Source organism: Lucilia cuprina, chromosome 2 (assembly GCF_022045245.1).
Source record: "Lucilia cuprina isolate Lc7/37 chromosome 2, ASM2204524v1, whole genome shotgun sequence".
NCBI lineage: Eukaryota > Metazoa > Arthropoda > Insecta > Diptera > Calliphoridae > Lucilia > Lucilia cuprina.
The window spans coordinates 44,489,726-44,515,840 of NC_060950.1; the positions used below are offsets into that span (position 1 = coordinate 44,489,726).

The 26,115-nt window shown below is 31.5% G+C and overlaps 1 long non-coding RNA gene across 1 annotated transcript; it reads right to left on the reverse strand.

Annotated features, from left to right (window-relative positions):
* Positions 1–3,217: 3,217 nt before the first annotated feature.
* On the reverse strand, positions 3,218–5,600 carry LOC124421395. Its single transcript, XR_006941638.1, has 3 exons — positions 3,796–5,600; positions 3,519–3,731; positions 3,218–3,464 (listed from the first exon to the last, which is right to left on the reverse strand). It is a non-coding gene; the product is annotated as an uncharacterized LOC124421395 (long non-coding RNA).
* Between the last annotated feature and the right edge of the window lie 20,515 nt (positions 5,601–26,115).

The window sequence follows — 26,115 nt, forward strand, 5'->3', positions numbered from 1 at the left end:
TTGGAAGTGATGTTATAACATCACATTCCTGACTAACACTGATTGGAAGATTCTTAGGAATTACGTTCAGGAAACTGAGTTTCTGAAAATTAATTCATTCAGTTTAAACAATATTGTTTTATATATACACTATGTAGATGAAGAGATTAACTCAAAAAGTCTCTTCCGGAATGCTATATATAACAAAACCCGTATAAGGTATTTAAGCGGCCGGCTTCTGCTACTTTATGGCCAAAAATTTTAAATTACTCCGCCGGAGTAGAATTATCCATTAGCAACAAAGATTTAATCATTCGTAATATAACTTTTCAATGAATATGTACCTTTTTATGTTCATTTAAAAAGAAATAAGTTTTACTTGACTTCAGCACATGTCACGAGCAAAAGACTATTTCCATCTTTTTCACACAAAACGATTTCAATGATTTAGCTGTATTTTATATACATCTTCCCACCAAACAATTTCAAAATCAAACAAAATCAAAATCACCCACCCATTTAAATTTTGGTAATTAATCTTCCGAAATAGAATTTTTCGTTTGAAACAAACATTATTCAATTCAGAAAATATCTTATACCCCATCTACACATACACTAAATGTAGTACTTATGATATTTCGAGCCAAATATATTTGATTTGAACTAGATTTTCTATACAAAACAAAATCTACTTCATAACTATATTTCGTTAAAATCTACTCAAAATCTAATAGTTTTTAGTGATGCAACTCTGTTTTTCCTAAATAATACTAAAAATTACAACGCTGAACAAGAAAAAAGAGAAAAAGAAAAAGAGAAATCAAAACTTAAAATGTCGACAAAATTTTAATAAATTGAAAAACATGATAATATTTAATTTTTCCTTCTTATTTTTTATATCAAATACAATTTCAAGAAATATTAGAAAAAATGAAATCTTCCCAAATGCCAAAAATAGTAAGTGTAAACGGTCTAGATTTTAAATGAAATCTACTAGATTTCGTGTATGTGTAAATGGGGTATTAATCACAAATTTTTATATCTTTATATATATTTTTGCTATTTTTTTTCTTGAATGGTATGAACCAAAGCGAATTCATACAATGTGATGTTATTTAATAAGCCACCACCATCAGCGGTGATAGAGGTTATATATATGAGTTTGACGTTCCGTGTGTAACACCAAGAAATATTCATCTAGGACCCAACAAATATATATATTCAATTACAATTACATATTATTAATTATATTTATTAAAAAAAATAATAAATTTTATTTTCAAACTAAATTTTTTTTTTAATCAAAAAACATGTATGAAAATGTGAATAAAAAGATTTCATATAATAAATTTTGATAAAGCCCTATTAAACCGTTGTTATTTTTCAAATATAATTTAAATTTAACTACCGTTTTTTAGTTAATATTCAAAATAACAAAAACTTTGTGTTGACATTGGTAACGGTTTTGTCAAAGGTTATTCACATTGTGTGTTAACATAAAAAATAATAAATTTAAAAATTCTAACAAAAATTAAAATCTCTTTAATTTTGAAAAGCAAATTTTTGCTAAAAACAACGTTAATAAATATATTAAATAAAAGAAAAAAATAATCAGATGAGTATCAATAAAATTGAACATAAAAAAATAAACATTCCATTTAAAATCTAAAATCCGACTTTACAAGAAAAATGCGTAGCTGTTGCCTTTGTAAAAAGAAGAACGAGGAAAATGTAGTTTTTTCGGCATACCAAAGGTGGAGAAGAGAAGAAACAAGTGGAACAATATTTGCCAAATGGAATTAAATCAATATGACAAAATATGTGAGGACAACATTAGGTTAGCAGGCTGTCCCATGCTGTTCGCATTAGGGACACACTTGGGTCCATGTTGTTATCCCTTTGTGAAGAAGCAGAAGTCATTACTAGGATGGTCCAGTCTTCTAACATGCCCAAAAGGCCAGTGGCCAGTCACCACTGCAATTAAGTTCCGTAGATTTGCTCTCGGAAACTGAATTAGGATTCTGCGTAGGTCATACGACGGCTACATGATCCTCGCCAGTCTACAGATAGCCTCAGTCGTCCATGAAGACCTGATACGAACCGTCACGCAGGATAGATTCCATCTGATTTGGGTCGTGTTGAATCGACACTTAAAATCTTTTATCAAAAGATGGTTTGGGGGTGCAGTAATCAATGTTTCCTGGAATTGCTCCTAGGAAGTTAATTATGGTAGAGTGGCCTGACTTAGTCATATACCACTTACCGATAGATATTTTGCACTATCAGATAACTCTTACTCAACCCCATTCAAGCGAGAGAGAGTGAAAGTGTGTAACTTGTATTTCCTAGTGAAAAGAACAAGTTCCGTTTTGGCTGGATTTACACTTTGTCCACTGTTTGTACTCCAAGTACTGAGTGATCTAAGCGCAGATTCCATTCTGTGCGATATAGCGTCCAGGCACTTTCCAGATACTATGACAGACACGTCGTCGCATACGCAATGACCCCGAAGACCACTTTGCACTTGTTCCAGGGTTCTAGTATATACGACCATTTGAGGCAGGCAGTATATAACCGAATTAGCCAAGGCATTAGATGTACAGCATTGTGTTGCAAATCCGCAGGTATAATACCATCAGGACCCGGTGATTTAAATGGGACTTTGCGAAGTCTCCAAGATTTGCGCGTAGCATTTCTTATCAGATTTTTTAATCTATTTACAGATCCTTGTAAGAAATCTAGTCTCCTGTATTCTTTGTCTCGTTAAATAGCCTTCGCGATTCTCTTCGAGATTTCGCAATGTCCGCAGACCACCATGGAGGTTTGCTTTTGCCATTGTAGGTCTTTTGTTCACATGCCAGTGAAATCGCGTGTTCGAAAACGTGGTTTATCGTTTCCACCGCATTTTCTATGTCCGATATACTCTCAACAATCGGTACATTCTGGAGCGAACGTGAGATTAAAGCAGATTGCTGTTCCCAGTCTGTTCTTCTCCTCTTTTTAAAGGGTATTGTGACCCCTACATTAGCTGCGATTACAAAATCAATATATTGATGGTCAGAGAAAGAGCAGTCGTTCGAGACGCCTCATCCCCTGATCCAATCACTATGCATATTACTAACTAGCGTGATATCAAGAACTTCCCTTCTGTTTGAAACAATAAAGGTCGGTTCGGATACTGTATTTAGAATATCAAGATTATTGCATAGAATGAAGTTAAATAATAACTCACCTCTAGCGTTTATGTCCGAGCTTCCCCAGACAGTGTGGTGGGCATTTGCTGGGAGATTTGAGAGCTGCATGTCAATTCATTTTTCAGGAGATTGACAGCCTGGAAAATGTGTAGCCATTAGAACTTCCAAGGTTTCCTGGCTGCTAGTCGTCCAGTTTCCTCATGATTTCTGAATGAGAATCGGGACTGGAGGAGTTGACGATAAGACTTTGCGAATTCGACTGGTCTCGGAGAATAAAGGTCGGTTCGGATCCTGTATTTAGATTATCAAGATTATTGCATAGAAAGAAATTAAATAATAACTCACCTCCAGCGTTTATGTCCGAGCTTCCCCAGACACTGGTGGGCATTTGCATCAGCCCTCATAATGATCGGCATTCCCTTAGTGTTAGCCATCTCAATAAATCTGCGGACCAAGTTGTTTGGTGGTTGGTGGCTGTGGTCGTGAGCCATATACGCGGATATTACCAATATAGCATCTACACTGGTCTCCCATGTGGCTACGACGGTGTCTTCATCACTGAAATCAGAGAGGATGAAGATGTTAAGACTGCTTTTAGCTACTATACAGGATCTAATCTTACCTTGGTGGATCCAGGTTTCCTGTTCTAAGGCGAGCTCCTCCACGCCAACGCCCATACGGAGGAGCAGAGCAGCCGAGGCTGCTTTGGAGTGGTGGAAATTAATTTCAGTTACTCTCACCATCTCCTTTGTCGATGTGCAACACTGTGACGTTTGCGTACTCCTTGTCTGAGGCAAGGAGATCGTCCTCGTCAACTGACAGTTCCAATCCGTCAAAGAAGCTCTTAACTAACCGAGTGGTTGATTTACTGGTGCTTTGACTGAGTGAAACATCAGTCTCGTCGCATGACATCTCTGCAGAAGATTTTTTAGGATCGAGATCATCCTGTTCCAGCAGTCCCTTGTCGTCGCCTCGGTAGACACGGAGAAAGATCGACTCGAAGCCGTAGTATACCTTCCCCTGTTTCTCACGAAGCGGCGCCAGTGACTCCTGGCTTAGAATCATCACAATCCCTCTGGTTGGGAGACCCTGACGACCTTCCAGACTTGTGTTGTAAGGTCCGGATTCCCAATCCGTAGAAATTCCATTATCTCCGCCTTTTAGTGTGGTTCCGCAGAAATTATGGCGGTGGAAATAGGCCTTCGTGGAATCTCGTAAACAGAGACCTCTTCCAGCCTAGCGCCTTCCCACGGATCATTGATAAGAGCGACAGTCTGCTTCAGGAGCGAAGCTGAACGCTCATTGGAACAAGCCACTGAGGGGGGCAGCGTTCTGTTTAAGAACTTCCCAGAACACCCCCATCAGTTTCTTTCGTACTATGTCCCATCTAGATGGGGACATAGCGCCGTCTATGTTACCCCTGTCGATGACAGCACGCGTGAGATGGTCCTTAGCCACCTCACTGAAGGAGGACTTATCCTCTTCGGTGAGTGACTTAGCTGGAGAAATTCAGAGGTACCTCGCTGCTTATTTTTCTGCATCCAGCTTTCGAGCCAGATGCTGTTTTTGTGTTGCGACTGATGGATCCAGGCTTCCCTAAATCCGCAGTCGCTGTGGTTTTGGCGCCGGTAGCCTTCAGGCTAGCCCGACCCGGTGTCCCCGTCGAACTAGTCTGGGTGGCAGTCGCAATCGATTCACCACAGCGTGTCGCCTTCGCCGTGGGAGTAGGGTCTCCGGAGATTATAAGGCCCTTTACCGGATACTCGGGGCACGGTTTTTTCTCGGACATGACATCGTACTATTGTGCATTTTATACTTGCTGCCAAGTATAGAAATTCTGCATTGGTGTTATTGCAGACCACCTAGCCGCCCAATATGGGAAACAGACGCTAGGTGGATTTTGGAGGGACGGACCGTTGGACATTGGGTTTACTAGACTCGAACGGCCTGCATTGTCAGAAAGGCCCCATCACAAAGATGAGGATAACTTTCTGACAGATGCGAGGACTGGTAGCCGCCCCATCGGGGAAAACAGACGCTACTAGTCGTGGGATGGGTAGTTCGTAGTATGTGCTCGTCATGAGCCCCTCTGACATGGGTGGCCCTACCAGCACGGCCTGCATGAGTCAACACACATAAGCCCTCGCATCTCGTCAAGATGACTACCCTTTGCGAGGGAGGACAACTTTAAAGCGGGTAAAACTAAAATGTAAACGCCAATTGCTGAACCTGTCATTGATTATGTATTTCCTCGCAAACCAGTGTAAGTTATATTAAAGTGAATTTCATAATGGACTTAGTTCTTAGTGAATAGGTTCTCCATTTATTAATACAGTTAAATTACACTATGCAACACTATCTTTGGGTCATAAAGGCTAGTATAGAACTTGGTTTTGCAGCTTTTTGTCGAGATACGAGTAAATTAAACATAATTATGAACTTAAAAGCCCTATTCGGCGTGTTCAGTTGTATGGATGACCGATGTTGACCATCGTCCCTGGGACAATAGAAGATCATGCACCGAATTTCATTGAGTTCTAAATTGCGACCTGTAGTTTGAATACAAAGTTTACATGGACGAACGAACAGACAGACGACTCAGAAAATGATTCTAAGTCGATTGGTATACTTTAAGGTGGCTATATATATATTATGCGTTACAAACATCAGCACAAACCCCACTAAAGTGGTGTAGGGTATAAAAACTTTAAAATAAATAACTTTAACCCTACAAGAAATGTATCACCGAAACTAACACATACAAAATGATTTTACTAACACACTTGCAACAATTTTATTTAAAAATTGGTAAACAAAAATAGTTAATGGATAATTCCATCAATAATGACGGTCATATGACAGGTAAAATGATTGTTGATGAACTCAAAGTGTGATAAAGGGTTTTATTTGCATATGAAAGAGTGAAACAGCTACATTTGACTCTTACTGTGTTTTCCGTCGCATAAATTAATTATTCCCGTGAAAGATAAAGATCAAGAAGCAAAAAATTAAAATATTTAAGACTAAAATTATAAAAATAAAGAGATTTGTAATAAACTGAATTTAAAAACAGTGCAGGAAGTGGAGCTGAGAATAAACACTTCGGAGTTTAATCTATCTGTGTTAATTTGAATACATTTTTAATTTTTATATTTAAATATTTATAGGTATTTCTTTACAGACATAAATTTCTACAAATTAAAAGGAGCATAAGAGGATTTTAAGGTATGTAAAATGGTGAAATGATAGTTAATTTATGTTAACAAAAGTTTCCATCAAATTTTTCATATTGCCCTTAAGAACTTGATAGAAACTTTGTTCTACGCAATGATCGATATTTCCTTCACTAGTATCAGTCAAATGACTGTCACTGTCCTTGTAAAGAATTTATCATGAGATTTTTTCAACACCTAGAACCCTACAAGAAATGTATGACCGAAACTAACACATACAACATGGTTTTACTAACACACTTGCAACATTTTTCTTTAAAAATTGCTAAAAAAAAAAATAGTTAATGGATAATTCTATCAATAATGACGGTCAAATGACCGGTAAAATGACTGTTGATGTACTCAATGTGTGATAAAGGGTTTCATTTGCATATGAAAAAGCGAAACAACTACATTTGACTGTTACCGTGTTTTTCGTCGTATAAATTAATTATTTCCGTGAAAGTCAAAGATCAAGAAGCGAAAAATTAAAAAATTTAGGACTAAAATTAGTAAAAATAAAGAGATTTATTGTAAACTGAATTTGAAAACGGTGCAAGAAGTGGAGTGAGAATATACACTTCGGAGTTTAATATATCTGTGGTAATATGAATACATATTTTATTTTAATTTTTATATTTTAATATTTATATGTATTTCTTTACAGACAATTTATTTACACAAATTAAAACAAAAAGCATAAGAGAATTTTACATTCTGTGAGGTATGTAAATGGTGAAATGGTAGTGAATTTATGTATATGTTTACTATGTATATTAATAAAATTAAAAAATATATATCTTAAAATGTTAATAAATTGTGTTTTATTATAAGTTGGTATAGCCGTCAGATTTGACGGATAAATTCATCAAGTGTGATGGATATATCCATAAAGAATGATTAGTCAATCGTGACTAACATTTCCATCATCCTTGATTGGTTAAAAGCAAAAGAGTGAGCAGATCAAATATATGTTTTAAAATCGGTAGAATTCATAAGTGCAAGGGAGATGAAAGACCATATGTACACAAAAGTTTCCATCAAATTTTTCATATTGCCCTTAAGAACGTGATAAAACTTTGTTCTACGCAATGATATATTTAAAGTGTGCAAAAAAATAATAAAATATAACGTTAAGTGATAACAATAATTTCATGTTCTATAAGCCACGAATTTTCGCGGCAAAGTTTTAAAGTTTAGAGAGAGAGAGTAAGTTTCTTACATATGTGTTGGAGTTACACAGAAGAGCGTAACGTTGTTGTTGTAAAAAAAATGACAGCGTTTCACTTCTTAGTATTCAGTGATGGAAAGTCTCATAAAAGTTGAGGCGTTGTTAATAATTAAGAATCAGCTACCCAAAATTAATTAAATTTTCTCTATATTTCTCATTCTTTAATCCCACACCAAATCCCCATATTATAATTACTCTGATTATAAGAGTAATTATAATAATGATCTCTATTACCATCTGTAAAAGAGATTATAAAATACAAACCCCAATTGTATTCAAAATGTATTTACCTGTTCAAGTTCACCGGTCTTGTAAATTTAATTAGATAATTTTACTTAGCAAAGCAACAATTGGTATGCTCTATATTCAACATATAATGTGTGTATGGCATTCCAGAAAACGTGGTAATGCGACACGAAAATTTTATTTATTTAAAATAAACAACAATTATGATTACAGAAATCATTCCAAATAGCTTTATCCAAATTATGAGTGGCTTCCCGTTACTTCCAATAAAATCGGCTTGGATGCTGACCATAAATGGCGATTTTTTTATACTTAGCAAATTACCATCTTGAACGATCAAGAATAGGGTTCTATAAATCGACTTTCGAATAATCGAACAGTCGAAGTCGACTATATTGTTCCAAAAAAGTCGATAACTCGACTATCGTCTGTGAAAAAAGTAGACTTTGTTAATAAAAGTCGAAAAGTCGTAAAAAGTCGAAAAAAGGCGAAAAGTCGACTTTTTTTCGACAAAAAGTCGATTGTTCGATTATTCGAAAGTCGATTTATAGAACCCTAATCCAGAATGCTCGAATCTGTCAAATCATTTTTTTTTTGTAATAGATCAAAAATGAAATGTCAATTAGCAAAAATGTTGCCAATGCCGTATTTTTCCTTCTTTTCCAAATTAATTCCAAATTAATAAATATTTAAATCATATTTTTTTAAATATCTATGAAAACATTTTCTGGATAATTTATAGTGTTTCGTTAAGGAATTAAGATATCAAAACTCAAGAGATAACACATTTCTACAAGCAAATAAAGCGTAAGTAAAAAACCCCAAAAAAGGATATGCACATATATATTCTCGCCTAAACGACTATTACAAACTAGATAATTTTTAAGCATTGCGATAAAATATTAGGTTGAACCTCAGGAGTTTACAGGCGAATGTCTTTTCCATGATATGTTCCTATAACCTTAACTTGAAGATCTTCTAAAACGTAATAATGATTACCAATTTTTTCTTTAACTCTCGCTTTTAATGGGGATAATTTTGCATTGAATCCTTTTTTAACATTAAATAAGAGAAAAACTTCTTGATTAATATGAAAAAATTGAGGTCTGGTACGAAGATTTTATAGATATTGATTCCTGTTTAATACGTTTTCCAATTTCCTGTCTTTGTACCTGTAAATGATCCTCCCGGGAGATTCGTACGGAGGGTTCATCCAATAGTTGAAGTTTGCGTAAGATGAATTATTTGTCAAACCCAAATAATTCATGGTAAGGCGAGCATTTACTTGGTGGTATGAATTGCGAAGAGCACAACTGATGTCGCTAATTTATCATCATTGTCGATGATCAGTTTTCAAATAGGGGCGTATACCGGCTAGGAGCGAACGGTTCACTCTCTCCGACGCATTGGACTGAAGAGAATAGGACGCTGTATATATTCCATATGTTGTTAAAAATCATTATCACTAATAATGACTTCGGGTTCTTTTTAAATATGAAAAAAGTTTCTTTTCTAAATATTCTGAATTTCATCGCGATATTTGTGTTTATAAGTTAATTTTGGACATTCAAGTAATTTTCTGAAGGGGACCTTGTATGGGAGCTTGGCAAGGTCATCAAGGCTTGTATAAAACTTAGTGCTGCTTTTTATCGATATACAGGTATATTATGAGCTCAGAAGCCCATTTCGGGGGGTTCTGTTGTATGGGGCTAGGTGAAATAATGGACCGATTTTATTCATTTTCAATAGGCTTCGTCCTTGGGACAAAAAAGCGTGTGTGCCAAATTTTATCCAATTATCTTGAAAATTGCGAACTTGCTCACAAGGTTTACATGGACAGCCAGCCAGCCGGCCAGACGGACGGACATATCTAAATCGACTCAGAAAACGATTCTATGCCGATTGGTATACTATAAAGTGGGTATAGGACATATATTTTTGTATGTTACTATTGACTTCAAGTATTTATATTATTTAATAAAAGAAATTCAGATATTTATTTGTCAAGTCTTAGATTTGGAATGAATAAAATTTTTCATAAAATTTTCATACATAAACATATTTAAATTTTCATTTGTTGTTTATGTATTTATCACTTTTGTTTATAATTGAAAACTTCATAAATAGTATACAACTAGCGATTTTCGTTGACGCTGTAGCGTTTTAAATTTCAAAATATTAAAAACCAAAAAAAAGTATATTAACATATAATCTTGGTTTTAAATGTATTTTACATAGTTAAAGTTCTTTGTAATTTCGACTTTATTTTTCTCTTAATAAATTATCGATTTTTTTTACTAGAATATTGGCACTACTAGTCAGCTGTATAAAATCATTGCTGGATAATATTGAGTTAAACAAATTTCAAAATAATCTTAAAAAAATCTAAAATGGACCAAACCACATTATTTTTTATTTTTCCTGTATATACTAAAAATTTTGACAACTTTCTATTTCGATTAAAAGCGAAAATAATATGCCTCTCCAACCACTAAAAATTATCTTGTGGACCAAAAATATTCTACAAAAATTAAAATGATTTTTCCCTTAATCAGCGCAAAATTACGGAATTTTAAAGACACATTTCGAAAAAAATAAAATATGTACATTAGAGTGCTCCAAAAAAACTAAGTTTCGAATTTTGCCAACCCCCCCCCCCTTAATTGTTCTACGGGTTATAAAAATAAGTCGTGCAAAAATTTAGATCAATAGGACTACGTTAACTGGTGCCGCAACGGCTCTGGAGTTTGAAGACGCATTTACAAGGGGAAAATATGCTTTATTTTCAGTTTTCACAAAAGTTTAAGTTTTGTGATAATCTACCTAAAAATAGAAACAATTTCGACTAGCTTCCATCAGAAATTGCAAATATTACAAAATTGACCTTTGACCTTTAAAGTTTATGGGTTAATGGCGTCCAAATTGCACGAAACTCTTGATTTTTATTTAGAAATATGTGGACTAATAAATTTACAAAAGGTTCCATTTAAAATACACAACAATATAATAAAAAGGCTAATTTTGCAAAATATTACATAAAAATTGTCGAAATCCGCTGAATTCAAATTGCAGGTACAGGCAAACTAAAAGAGATATTGACCTAATTTTATTCACTAATCTAAATCTATAAATCCCTATGAGTTCTCCCAAAAATATTAAAATTCGTTTAACAAAGTATCCAAAAAACTAAAATTTGAATTTTGAAACGACCGTAAAAAATATAAAAATTTTTCGACCATAGCTGAGAACAGGTTTACGTTATTCTATAAGGACAAAAACTCATATTCAAGTAACTACAGATGTATTTTAATATTTATTAGAATATTTTCAAAAATATGTTTATTTTTATACCCGTCACCTTCGTGAGAAGGGTATATATAAGTTTGTCATTCCGTTTGTAATTTCTATAATATAATTTTCCGATCCTATAAAGTATATATATTCTGGATCCTTATAGATAGCGGAGTCGATTAAGCTATGTCCGTCTGTCTGTTGAAATCAGTTTTTAGGGGACCCCACATATCGGCGAGATCCGAATCTTCAATAATTCTATTAGACATGCTTTCGAGAAGATCGCTATTTAAAATCAGCAAAATCGGTCGGTAAATAACGGAGATATGAGCAAAAATCCGAGACAACCTCTGAAAATTTCATCAAAAAATGTCAAAAAACTCAAATTGCAGGTACAGGCAAACTATAAGAGATATTGACCTAATTTTATTCACTAATCTAAATCTATAAATCCCTATGAGTTCTCCCAAAAATATTAAAATTTGTTTAACAAAGTATCCAAAAAACTAAAATTTGAATTTTGAAACGACCGTTAAAAATATCAAAATTTTTCGACCATAGCTGAGAACAGGTTTACGTTATTCTATAAGGACAAAAACTCATATTCAAGTAACTACAGATGTATTTTAATATTTATTAGAATATTTTCAAAAATATGTTTATTTTTATACCCGTCACCTTCGTGAGAAGGGTATATATAAGTTTGTCATTCCGTTTGTAATTTCTATAATATAATTTTCCGACCCTATAAAGTATATATATTCTGGATCCTTATAGATAGCGGAGTCGATTAAGCTATGTCCGTCTGCCTGTCCGTCTGTCTGTTGAAATCAGTTTTTAGGGGACCCCACATATCGGCGAGATCCGAATCTTCAATAATTCTATTAGACATGCTTTCGAGAAGATCGCTATTTAAAATCAGCAAAATCGGTCGGTAAATAACGGAGATATGAGCAAAAATCCGTGACAACCTCTGAAAATTTCATCAAAAAATGTCAACAACAACACTGTATATAGAAAAAGATGTACACGTGTGTGTGCAGATGTATTTGGTTTTATTCAGCTGTGTATTTTTTTGTATGTTTGGAATCCAAACATAAAAAAATACACAGCAAAAAAAATATGATTTGAATTTTTTGTTAAAATAAAATAATTTTCCTTTTTATTTTGCAAATATATTGTTTAATGAATAGAAAAAAGTATTTAAAACGTTTTCAATTATATGAGAGTAGATTGTGAGTTATTGTACAATAATTTTTATGCGAATAATGTAAGTTTAAAATTTAAAACTAACACAAATTTTTTCCAAGTGCTTTTTAAAACAATTTTTTTACGATAAACAAAAACAAAATCTACGTCTCGTCAATGTTTACCAGCAACGAATACGAAAGTGTTGTTGTTTTACTCTTGCTTGTATACTGTCAAGAACAACAACAACGTATTGCTAGTGTTAAGCGCATATAAGTGTATAGAAAACGCACTGTCTATAGCTAAGCGCATTTACAAAAACAAAAGAGTACCAAGCGCATAGGGCTTGGGCACCCTTGGTTTGGATGCTGTTGGCGTCATTGCATTGTTATTTTTGTTTTTCTGTGTTTTTCGTTATGTATGTTTAGATGTCTTTTTGTTTAGATGCCTTGTGTATTTTGTGTTTTATTTCGTTTAGCGTTGTTGTTGTTCTTTTTGTTTAGCTTTTGATGTAATAATGTAGTCGGGAAAAAATTTTAAATTTATAAAAGATGTTTAAAATACACTATGGTGAAGGGTATATAAGATTCGGCACAGCCGAATATAGCACTCTTACTTGTTTAGTTTCAATTATTATGGGGTCTTTAATTAAGAATAAAACAAAATGGTAAGAAGTATTGAGAAAAATATAATAAATCTAAATTAGTCCAATTTCTTGGGAAACATTTGCCATTAATTACTTTTTACAAAATCTGCCCGTAATAATAAAATAAGTAATACAATTGTTTTATTAGAATATTTTCAAAAATATGTTTATTTTTTATCACATTTCGAATTCAAGTGCTATGAGACACGATAATGGCCTGAGGAATTTTTTATAACTTTTACATTTTTCAACCAATTTTTGTGTTTTTTATCTTTTTGTAACGCTAATTCTGTGTACATTAATATTCTTTGACAATAAAGTGCAAAACAAATTGTTTAATGACAAAACTTTTATGAAAACTGAAAAAAATTGCATATTTTTCCCTTGTAAATGCATCTTCAAACTTCAGAGCCGTTGCGGCAACAGTTAACGTAATCCTATTGTAATTCAAATACAAATTTATATATTTACAATATCTTACATATTAGAGATGCCAAGCAAAGTACTTAAGCAAGTTCGCCAATTTATATTATCTATGAAAAAATTTGAATAATAAAACAGTTTCCGAGATACACGGAATTTTGTATTTAATTAATTTATGTGATGCAAAGCCCCCAAATAAAAAGTCTGACATTCATTCACATGAATCGGTTAAAAAAATGTCTAAAAAAATTCGAATCTTGTTCGACTTAACCCACAAAGTGATTCCCCTTTCTAGACGTTGAGATTACCAAAATTTGAGATCAATTAAAAGATGTTAACTTGTTATATTACATGCATAATTCTTGTTACTGTAAGTCAAACAAAGTTACAACAGATTTTGTCTCCAAAAACGTGACCTGATCGAGTTAGGAGCACACTTCGTATATTATGTCATAAATGTTGCTATTAGGTAAATATTTTACATTTTATTGTAAAAGAATCATAATGTACATAGATTTAGTATTTCAAAAAGATGTAAAACAGAAAAATTGGTTGAAAAATGTGAATGTTATTAAAAATTCCCCAGGCCATTAACATGTCTCAGTTCACTTTATTAGGATATGTGGGGAAAAAATTAACTTATTTTTGAAAATATTCTAATAAATGTATTTTATTACACAAAATTGTTCAATTCACAATCGATGTTGTAGCGTTGTATGCGTTGTATGTCAGCAGCTGCTACAATAGTCATAACAATGTTCTTGGTATTTTCTATGCAAAAGCTCTATACAACTCATACGACAATTTTTCATATGTTTTTCGAATGTTGTAAGAAATTTTAGTGTTGCCAACTGTTTATTTCAACATATAAACAAAAATTCAAACGATTTTAGCATAAACAAGTAGGAAAGTATAGTCGGGCATGGCCGACCATATAATACCCTACACCATGAGTATATTTTTAAAATTTTTACTTTTTATAAAATTTTTATTTTTTATAAAGAAAGTTTTATGTTGAATATTACCAATAATTCCAAAATATTTAAGCAATTTATTGATAAAAAACTAAAATTTCTAAATGAGGCTTTATATAGGTCAAATATGGGCCGATCCTCGGTTAATTTGAGAAAAGGATATATTTCTAAATAACAGTTAGTTTTGTTGAGTTTCATTGCGATACAAATGGTTACAAGTCAATTTTAGACGTTTAAGTCATTTTTTGAAGGGGGTTTGTATGGGGGCTAGGGTCAAATATAGGCCGATCCTTACGAAAATCTGCAGCGTCATTTATACTTATATAAAACTTATTTGTGCCAATTTTTAAAGAGATAGCAGAATATTTGACGTAATTATGGCATAAAAAGTTCAAATCGGGAGGTACGGTTGTATGGGGGCTAGGTGAAATAATGGACCGATTTCAACCATTTTCAATAGGCTTCGTCCCTGTGCCAAAAAACATGCTTGGTCCAAATTTCATCAAATTATCTTGAAAATTGCGGCCTGTACCTTGCGCACAAGGTTTACATGGACAGCCAGCCGGACAGACGGACAAGTCTTAATCGACTCAAAAAATGATTCTGAATCGATCGGTATACTTAAAGGTGGGAATTGGACCAATATTTTTGTATGTTACAATCATCAGCACAAATTTATAATACCCTCCCCACTATAGTGGTGTAGGGTATAAAAACGATAAAGTGGTAACACTGAAATCAAAAACAAACAGCTGTTTACAAAAACAAAAAAACTAAAATTTTATTAAAAACAGTTTATTTATTAGTTTAAAATGTGGAATAAAGAAAATAAAAGAATTGAAAATTTAAAGAAATTAATTTGGTTTATTTCGCATTTTTAATTAATTTAATATTTTTTGATTTTTTTGACATTGTTATGTGTATTTGTTTTGATTGTTTCTTTTTTTCATTGAGAACATAAACTTATGACTTGCTGCAACGATCTGTTCACAATCACTGTTACTACAATTTATTAGGTACAATATAAAACTTGATGGTGAATTGAACAAATATATCTATATTTACTCGAATATAAGTTTTTGTCCTTAAAGATATCATGATCAAAAAACAATAATTTCAAAACTCCATTTTCAGTTTTAAAATCATTGTTAAAAAATTCAAAATTAAAATTTAATATCGGAATCATATACACATTTATGATTTTGTTATCCATTTTTAAATAAATTATACTTTATAATAAGTTTTAGTTCATCAAAATTTGTCGTGCGTTACCTTACATGCTCAGGTAATTCATCTAAATTTCGCTTTTATCACATAAACTTTCAGATCACTTTATAAATGATGTAACCAGCAACTAAAAAGTGAATTTTAACTACCTTAATACACATTTCTATACCTGAAACAACAAAAATACGTATGTATACATAGATATGTAAATAAGATATTTTTTATGAAACAAATAGTTTAAAAACATATAAATTGAGACAACCAATATGAAAATGTTGAAAGTAAATCTGTCAACTTTAAAAGGAAATGTTGTCTGATCTAGTTAAGTGAAAAACAAAATATTTCTATCATTGAAATATAAAGAGTAGTCGTACACGCCGTCTATGTGCAAACCTAAAAGAAACATTAAAATAATTTCGCACGTGACCGATATGTCACAACCAATTACGAATGGTGTACAAAACACATGGAACTTAATTTATTGAGTTTCATAGGACTGTAATTTGTACAGGATTTTCGGAAGTGAATTTTATATGTCAGCTTTCTATGGGATTTTTCCAATTACGGCACTGTATACACATTTAATTGTGTTTCGATTATAGTTAAAAAGTACCATTAACCAATCGTTATGTTTTAAGTACGACTATAAAAAATATCTATTTGTACATAATTTTATCTTGATGTCATTAATTTATATTAATGCCTTAAACATTTTTTGAAGTAAAATTTAACAAACACATAAGATCCACTTCAGAAAAGTTGTTTGGCTCATACATAAGTATGTACGTATATACTTTTAATGTACGTTCAGAATTAACAAATATTTGATGAAAAGCACGTAACCACTAATTTCTGTAAATTTATTTCTGATTCTGCATGATTTTTGTAATTGCAAATATCGTCGAAACAAATATAAAATACGTTCTGAACTGATGTCGTCAAAGTATACTATGTTTGTGCAAATAAATATATATATTTAAAGGAAATCAAAATGTAGATTCTTAGGGGTCACGTCATTTCTGTCAATTATTTGATAGTTGTGAACGTAGTTTTATGTATACGATGTAGGTTATCACATAGTTAGGCTTTCTTAATTATTTTTATTTTACATATTATATTTGAAATACGTGTAATTCTTATAAATAATTTTTAATTTATATTTTTCTTTATTATTAGGATGGATTTTTTGAAAATAAATAATTCGTTAGTTTTAAACAAATTTTATCAAGTTTATATATTTGAGAAGATGGAGCATATAATGGGAGATGGTGATTTGATTATTAATATGTACAAACTTTGTGGTATAATTATTGGTGTTGCTATATTGTATTGGTTGTTTTACATACCATGCAACTGGAAGAAGGTAAGTACGTAATTTAAATGTATGCTAACGCTCAAAGGCAATTTTATATACATAAACATAAATTACAAGTTAATTTAAACTTTGATAAAAGTGCTACCAATTCAAAAATACATATTTGAATGTGTTGGTGTCAAATAAAAAAATATTTAAAAATAAAATTAAAATTAAAAAAATTAGGAAATAAACTGAATTTTCTAAGAAATTTTAAATAATTTCAGCATATGCACTATATCTCGAAAACTACTTTGCTAAGGAGAAGTTATCGGCCAATTTTCATTTAGCTATCTAAAATTCTGCAGCAAACCCCTTATTCTCCTGGGATTATTTCAAAGTAAGCAATAAAATAATTATTACCTGGCGTCTCCTCACAGAAAAAACAGCTAAATCTGATGTTTGTAACACACAAAAATATTGGTCCTATACCCTCCTTAAAATATACCGATCGATTCAGAATCAATTTTTCCGTCCGGCTGCTGTCCATGTAAACCTTGTGCGCAAGGTACATGCCGCCATTTCCAAGATAATTTGATTAAATTTGGACCAAACAGGAACAAAGCCTATTAAAATGGTTGAAATCGGTATATTATTTCACCTAGCCCCATACAACCGTAACCTCCCGATTTGGGCTTTTTATGACATAATTACGTCAAATATACTAACATCTCTCTAAAATTGGCACAAATAAGTTTTATATAAGTAAAAATGACAATGCAGATTTTCGTAATGATCGGCTCTTATTTGACCCTAGACCAAGATTTCATTAAAATCTACTGAAAATCTAATAGTTTTTAGCGATGCAACTCTATTTTTCCATAAAAGAAATTCAGATATTTATTTGTCAAGTCTTAGATTTGGAATGAATAAAATTTTTCATAAAATTTTCATACATAAACATATTTAGAAACGATTGCTATATTCATTTTAAAACAAGTTACATTTCAATAGTTACAAACATCAGCACAAATCCAATATACCCTCCCCACTAAAGTGGTGTAGGGTATAAATACTGAGAAAATGTTAATTTTCTCAGTATAATAATTTTGAAAACCAACCAAAATTTTTCATTAACAAGTTTTATTATATTCGGAGATAATGATGAAAAACATCATTGTTTGATGGGAAATTATAAATCCACAAGCCAACATTATAACCATCATAACTCCTAAAAGGATTACAATAAATAAAAAATTTTAACAATTAATATGATATCATAATTTCAAAAATATTGTGTGAAGCCTAATATATACATATGTATTTTTATTTAAAAATATTTCAATTAAATAAATTCATTGCATTCTTTAAAATTTAATTATCTAAACTTAAATTTTTTCAAAAAAATGTAAAATCGACTTTTGGATTGAAATGTATCTAATACAACAAGCTAAATTTTTTGTTTGTTTTATTTTTTCAGAACAGGCCTAACTTTCTCCCGTGACTCTGAGTGACTTTAGTCACACAGAATTTACTTTTGGATACATTCAACGTCAATTTGGCCTTACGAAATTGTGATGCAAGTCTAAGAAAGGAGGAATAATAACATCTATCAATCTGCACATCGTCTGTGGGGCATTGCACAGTCCGAAGGACATCACGACAAACTGATAAAGAGGTCGCCCTAGGACTGTGAATGCCGTCAGATGTTCAGATGAATCATCCAAGCCGAACTGTCAGCAACCATCCTTAAGATCAAGTTTAGTTATTAATTGGCTTTAGGTAATCTATATTATATAATATTTGTTAAGGGATACACATCCTTCTTAGTTACCAAATTTAACCTTTGGGCATCCAAACATAAACACACTTTATTTGGTTTAACCACAAATCTCATTGGTGAACTCCATAACGACGATGGCTCTATTACCCCTAATGACAACATTCTAGCTATCTCAGTATACATTAAAAATTTTTGCTCAACTGCTAGGTCATTTCATACGTCAATAGTGCGCTTAATTAGACTAGTTCTGCCTAAACCTTTGGGAAAATGTCAATAATAGCATCCAGCTGCAACCGTTGATTTTCATTAAGTGGATAGAAATTCTTCTCTGACGAGCCAAAGATCTTGATTCAGCTAATTCATTAGGAGGCTTATAGATCTGTTTTGCTCCACATGCATAACACAAGTTGGTTCTCATCTGAAGACAGTCTTCCCAATGATGACAAGTTTCATCACAATTCCAGCATTGAATATTACTTTTAAACTTCTTTACTGCTTCCACGGACATATCGACATCTTCTGTTATCGGGGTACATTCGTTGTTTTCTTGATCTATCACTTCTACAATTCGTCGAGGATACGGGAGATTTGGATTTCTTAATTGATAATTGCGCCGAACATGTTCCTCAGCTAAACAATTTTCGCTCTTTTGAAAGAATTTACGTAGATATCTAAGGGAGTGAACGGGTACATATAAGAGATCTTCTGGCCGAAGATTACGTGCGAGAATTTCAAAGAGTTCCACTTCGGACATAGGCGTCGGTAACTTATCAGTAATGGTAGAAATTGTTTTAAAGAAAGCATCAAAGGTTTCACTGGGCTTTTGCTTTCTGTTTCGGATTTCTTCTCTAATGTCGCAATCTGACTTGAACTCCCTATACTGACACCTAATTGTCTCAAAAAAATCATTCCATCCTATGCTTTGTACTCTTTTTTAGTACACACAGAAAAAAGATCGATTGGAAATCGGTTACCATGATAAATATTTAGTTAAATTAACTAAAATTGTATCGCTGTTATTAAAAATCTGTAAAATTAACTAATTTTCTATATTACTTACTAAAAAACCATAGTTATAATGGAATTGCGGTTTTAACAATTTTCATATCAATAATTTGAACTGAATTGTATCGGTTATTAAATTTTTTATGAATTCAGTCAATGAAGCCGACTTTTATTTAGAATTAAAACGTAAGAACATCAAATTTTAGTCGCTGCAACCGAAAAATAGTAGAAAGTAAAAAATATTGAGCACTACAAATAATTATCAATTGAAAAAGATATTTAAAATTTAATTACGGTTAAAGGAACTAAATTCGATGTTCGTAACCGATTAAGAGGTAATAATAGTTGACGTATACAAAAATAAATAAAACAAAATTAATTTATAATTAAAAAAAATCGAAAAACGTTTGAGGATTACTTTATGTTGAAAAATCAGATTAAAAAGGTAATGTTTAATATATGTTATATCTTATAATATATTTTGTGTTATTTTTCCATTAGTGTTAATAATTTTGCAGCTGCGGAAAGGCGTGAAAGGTAGTACCTTATAGACATGTTGGACAGGATGAAGAACAAAATCCCTGGCACATAAACATAGCGTTTACCACCAAATTATCTAAACTAAAGGGCAAAAGTAGTATTTTTATTAAATAAGTTTTGTACGTTTATATAAATTTATATATTTTGTAAACATTTTAAATAAAATTAAATATATTTTAAAATACACAAAATCCACAAATTGGTTTTCAATAAATAATATATTAGTTGCAAATACCAATAATTTCAATCCACATTACAGAATAATAAACAAAAATAGTTGTGTACACAATATATTCAGTAATAGTAACGCAATTTTTCAATAATTACAATCGAATTTTGGTATAGTTGTGAGAACCGGCTGAATTGGATTGGAAACAAATTCGGTTATCATAACGAATCTGTTTTCTCTGTGTACCTCTAATACCAATATCTTGCCTTACCTGTGAGTAATAGATGAAGATTCCTACAGATTACCGTATAATATGCGTAAAATAATCTTTTAATGTTCTAACTCTATATAGAAACTCTTCAATAGAAAGACCCGTTGGGGTGCCGTCAATTCTGAATTCTGAATAATTGATCTTACCTTATCTATAAAATACACAACAGCTATCAAATGTATGTTTGAGTTCAAAGACGAATTCATATTGGAGTTATCCGGTGGATGATTTTGTAGATTACGACTTGAATTACTTGTATCAATAAGAGGCTGTGATATGTCCGCTGTTGGATTGGATCCTATGTTCAAATTCTGTTAAAGCCTAAAAATATTATGTTTAATTATGCGATTGATATCTTTATAATCAATCGAAAGATTTAAATCATTTCGACCCGGTGTTCCTGTAGCTTCGGAACGTGGTGTTGCGGATTTATTATCGTTTTGAATAGGTCTTCTAGGAGTAGGTTGATTTTTGGTAGGGACATTTGAAGAAGAAGTTTGTGGTCCTTGAAATAACATCATACTTTCTGTAAGGCTCCTCGTCCTATGCCTCTAAGAGAGCTTGATATCGGCTGAGATTTCGGTCGAATTAGTAATTTTTATACCCTTCACATTCGTAAGAAGGGTATAGATAAGATTGTCATTCCGTTTGTAATTTCTATAATATAATTTTCCGACCCTATTAAGTATATATATTCTAGATCCTTATAGATAGCCGAGTCGATTATGCCATGTCTATCTGTCTGTCTGTTGAAATCAGTTTTTAGAGGACCTCAGATATCGGCGAGATCCGAATCTTCAATAATTCTGTTAGACATGCTTTCGAAAAGATCGCTATTTAAAATCAGCAAAATCGGTCAGTAAATAACGGAGATATGAGCAAAAATCCGAGACAACCTCTGAAAATTTCATCAAAAAATGTCATATTTTTTCATGCTTTGTTAAATAAGCAACAACAACAACACTGTATATTAGAAAAAGATGTACACGTGTGTGTAGGTGTATTCAGCTGTGTATATCATTTTGTATGTTTGGATGCTGTTGGCGTAATTGCGTTGTGTATTTTGTTTTGTTTTTGTAAATCCTTTTCGTATATTTGGATATAGGTTGGTTTTATTGCGTTGTTTATTTTGTTTTTGTTTTTCTGTGTTTTTCGTTATGTATGTTTAGATGTCTTGTGTATTTTGTTTGTTATTTCGTTTAGCGTTGTTGTTGTTCATTTTGTTTTGCTTTTGGTGTAATATTAATGTAGTCGGGAAAAAATTTATAAAACTAATGTTTAAAATACACTATGGTGAAGGGTATATAAGATTCGGCACAGCCGAATATAGCACTCTTACTTGTTTAAGATCGCAATGTCCTCAAGCTTTATGAAAAACGACAACGTGGAAAGATACTATTCAATACATGGTCTATGGTATTCATGACTACATTCATTCATAATGAGACAGTCCTAATTTTCTATCATAGTTTGGTTACATATATGACACACCGATGGCTCAATAACAACTGAAGCCGAAGGTAACGGTGGCAGCAAATGTGTAGGTGTAGAGTTCGATCCATATTTTTCCTGTGAATTCTCTACTGATAGAACAATCTCAAATACTATTTATCCTGCATGGCTAATAGTTTTTATCAAAAATAATGAAAAAATTTTTTCAAACTATTCAAATATAAGCTATTCCAATATCTAAAACTTCTAATACGCGTAAAAATAAAATTGAGAATCGAATGATACAAAAATAAGTTTTATATAATTACATGTTTTATAATTTCTTATATTGTGTTGGATAATATTAACCCATTAGATCCCAACCATCTTAAAATCAATAAATTTAAATTATTTGTTGCAAAATGTATCTTGTTATGGAATAATATTCCTAATGTATATTATAAATCTCTTTGTAAGTATGCTCGTTTGCTTGTCTGTATGTTCGTCAATCACGCCTAAACGGCTGAACCGATTTTCTTGAAATTTGGAACGTTGGTAGATCTATCCTTGGAAAGTTATAGGTTATATCGTTTTTCAAAACATGAACTAGGAGGGCGCAAAAATGGGTGAAAAGTGGTCAACATTAGTACTTTTGAGCATACCCTACAAATATTTTCTATTGCGGAAGTTACCCGTGTGAAACTTCCAAACGTGCTAAAAGCTAGCCAGCGATGTTGCGGAAGTATAAGAATTCTTGTCACCAGTCGGGAAGAACTGATGCCGAGCTGGGGAACGTCTAAGAGTAACTTGGAAGATACTTCTGGAAGACCCGCAGAAGAAACTTCTATATGACTCTTGGAAGTAAGGTATTGCCAAAGACTCTTCTAGATGTGACTAGGAAGTCACTTCTTGAAGTGACTACCTAGTATCCTCTAGAAGTGTTTCTATCTTATCTTCTAGAATATGAGTTTTCTCTTCTTCTAGAAGATGAGTTTTCTCTTCTTCTAGAAGAAGAGTATTCTCTTCTTCTAGAAGAAGAGTATTCTCTTCTTCTAGAAGAAGAGTATTCTCTTCTTCTAGAAGAAGAGAAAACTCATGAAAACTCGTGAAAACTACTTGTATACTCACCAAAATAAAATCTATAAAAATAAATCTAAATAAAATGAAATTTTATAGTTTTTATTGAATTAATTGAAATTAAAATAGTAGAAAATATAATTGATTTAACAATCTAATCTAAAAAACAATCTAAACTAAAAAAGTAATAATATTCGCTGATATGTAATATGATGTTATCAGCGGTCTTCTTCATGTTAAAATCAATATTTTATCCAGCTTCAAAAAATCTTTGTTATGTTTTATAATGGTTCCCAAAATATTTCTAGTCTATCGATGGCCGTTTGTGAGCTGAACCGGTTACAAAAAGTCCCTTTTTAGTTATTTTGTTTTAAATTATACGACATTTCTTAAACAATATATAAGCCAAGTCTAGTGGTGCGCAAAATTTGCAAAATTGTGCATATATTTAATTTTTCTTAGTAAAAACCTAACAATTTTAAATATTTTGGAATATAACAATTATAAGCAAATGGTTAATTATGATTAATACATCATTGGACGCGACTTTAAAATACCTTTTAAACGATACCCCGTATTGGATATTTTGTTTCAAAACAATCAAAAATTAAAAAAAAATAATCACTTAAAATATTTTGGGAATCATCATAAAACAAAGCAAGGTAAGTTTTGGGAGGGGTAACAAAAACACGTTTTTGCTTTCCATACAGAGTGATTTGGTCTAATGTACATATGTATCAAAAATTTAGAATTATTACCTTATAATAAGATAATTTTCAGGGAATCTGTATTAATATTCCAACTGCTGACTGGTATACTTCCAAAAATTGTAAAACGTTGGACTCTAAAATATTTTTGTAGTTCATTATCAATTTTATGATTAATCCATCAAATTGTAGGAGTTATATTATGGAACGCATTAATCCTTCAACGAAATAAACCAAAATAATCTTATAATTAATATTGAATAAACATACTTTTGTATTTATTGAAATTACCAGTTATACTTTAGGAAGCAATAAAAATAGGATTCTCTCATGTCCAATACATTTACCACCAAAGTTTAAACGGTCAGATCCATTTTTTACATTTTCTGTAAATAATCGACATTTTTAATGGAACCACGTGATGAAATAAGACATATATAACTTACCAGATCCCTTTTTTTATATTTTAATAGGGGTACAATATTAGCTACTGCTTTCTAAAAAAATAAAATAATTAAAAATTAATAAATTTATTTATTTATTGTTCTGAATCAATAAAAACATTACCTTTCATGAACATTTTTTCAATAATTTGGAATTAAACCGTCTATAAAGATATGAAATTGCTAAGTCATGGATTATTTTTTAAATTATTTACAATCACTAACGATAGAAACACCTTAACGACCCTAAACGGGATATTGCTTTTGACACTAATATTGCAATACTGTTTTTTGTTTGCTCTCTTCTAATACTTAGGTTCAATATCTTGGGAACGGCATGCTAAATATTAAGGTGTTAATAACTAAAAAAGTACCTATAATTAGAATAATTAAATCCAAAGCTATATGAAAATTAATAAAATTGTATTTATTTAAAAAAGGTGGGTTTAAAACTATCTGATTTCAATATTAAATATCTTATATGGGCAATTTCGTGTCGAGTGACCCAAGTCAAAAAATAATTTATGTATAAAACAGTAGTATTAATTTCAATATAATGACTCCAGACCTAAACGCGCAAATAGTTTTAAAAATATTGAAAGTTAAGATTTAACTCAAATAAATCTAAATATGTTAAAAATGCAATGTTCATCAAATGAAAGCCGAAATGTACAACTTGAAAAAGTCTTTAAATGCTTATACCTCCTAAACGAATTAAGAGAGAATCGAAATTTAATATGAAAACATTTTTAATTTAACATATTAGACTTTTTTAAAAATAATGGAAATGGAAGCCGTTAAGTGTTGTTAACATATTCCTAAAATAGTATTTTAATATGACAACTTACTTTTTAATTTTATTTATATAATCCTTCCTTATACTTTTTGGTATATATTTAATACACTTCGCCAATTAAGAAAACCTTCTTAAATGTTTATTAACAGTTGATTTTTAACGCAACACTGTCATATTGTTTTTTATTACTTAAGATTCACAATATTTTAATTACACTATTTTTCTATGAACATTAAATTCAATAACTCATTTAAGTTTTACGATGAATAATTAAAACTGAACATGACTGAACAAAACACAAAACATCACTGAACTTAGCAAAATTTATGCATTATTTATTTATTTTTTTTTCACGCTAAAAAATGGAGTATTTATATTTTTTTTTGTACTCTTCTTACTATCATCCGGAAGTAACCTAAAAGTATACTTCCAGGCGGCGGAAACTAGAAATCAATGTATTTTGTTTTTGTAAAATGTGTTAGGTTAGGTTAGGTTGATAGGAGGATGTATACTACATCAAATCCGAAGAAATACACCTAGGCCACTATCGGGCCTGTTGTGCGCTCCTTATCGTGAAAAAAAAAAAACATACAAATCAAGGACACACAAATACACAAATTATATTATTTTGTTATTGTAAAATGTGTGTTCTCACCCAACTATCATTTAGAAGTCACTAAAGCGTATACTTCCAGATGAAAAAAATTGAACAGTCATTGTTTTTTGTTTAAGCAAAATGGATGTACTCTTCTAACTATCATCCCGAAGTAACTTAAAAGTATATTTCTAGAAGACGAAATCAATGTATTTTGTTTTTGTAAAATGTGACAATTGTCCAGAAGTGTTTCTGACGTGGCGTCTGGTGTGATGCGCAATAGTTTTGTCTTCTAAATGTTTGAAGGGACACTTTTAATTTATTTAAAACAGTGTTGCCCATACACATACTGTTGCACATTCATTTGTATAGGTAAAGCAGCATAGAACAAAA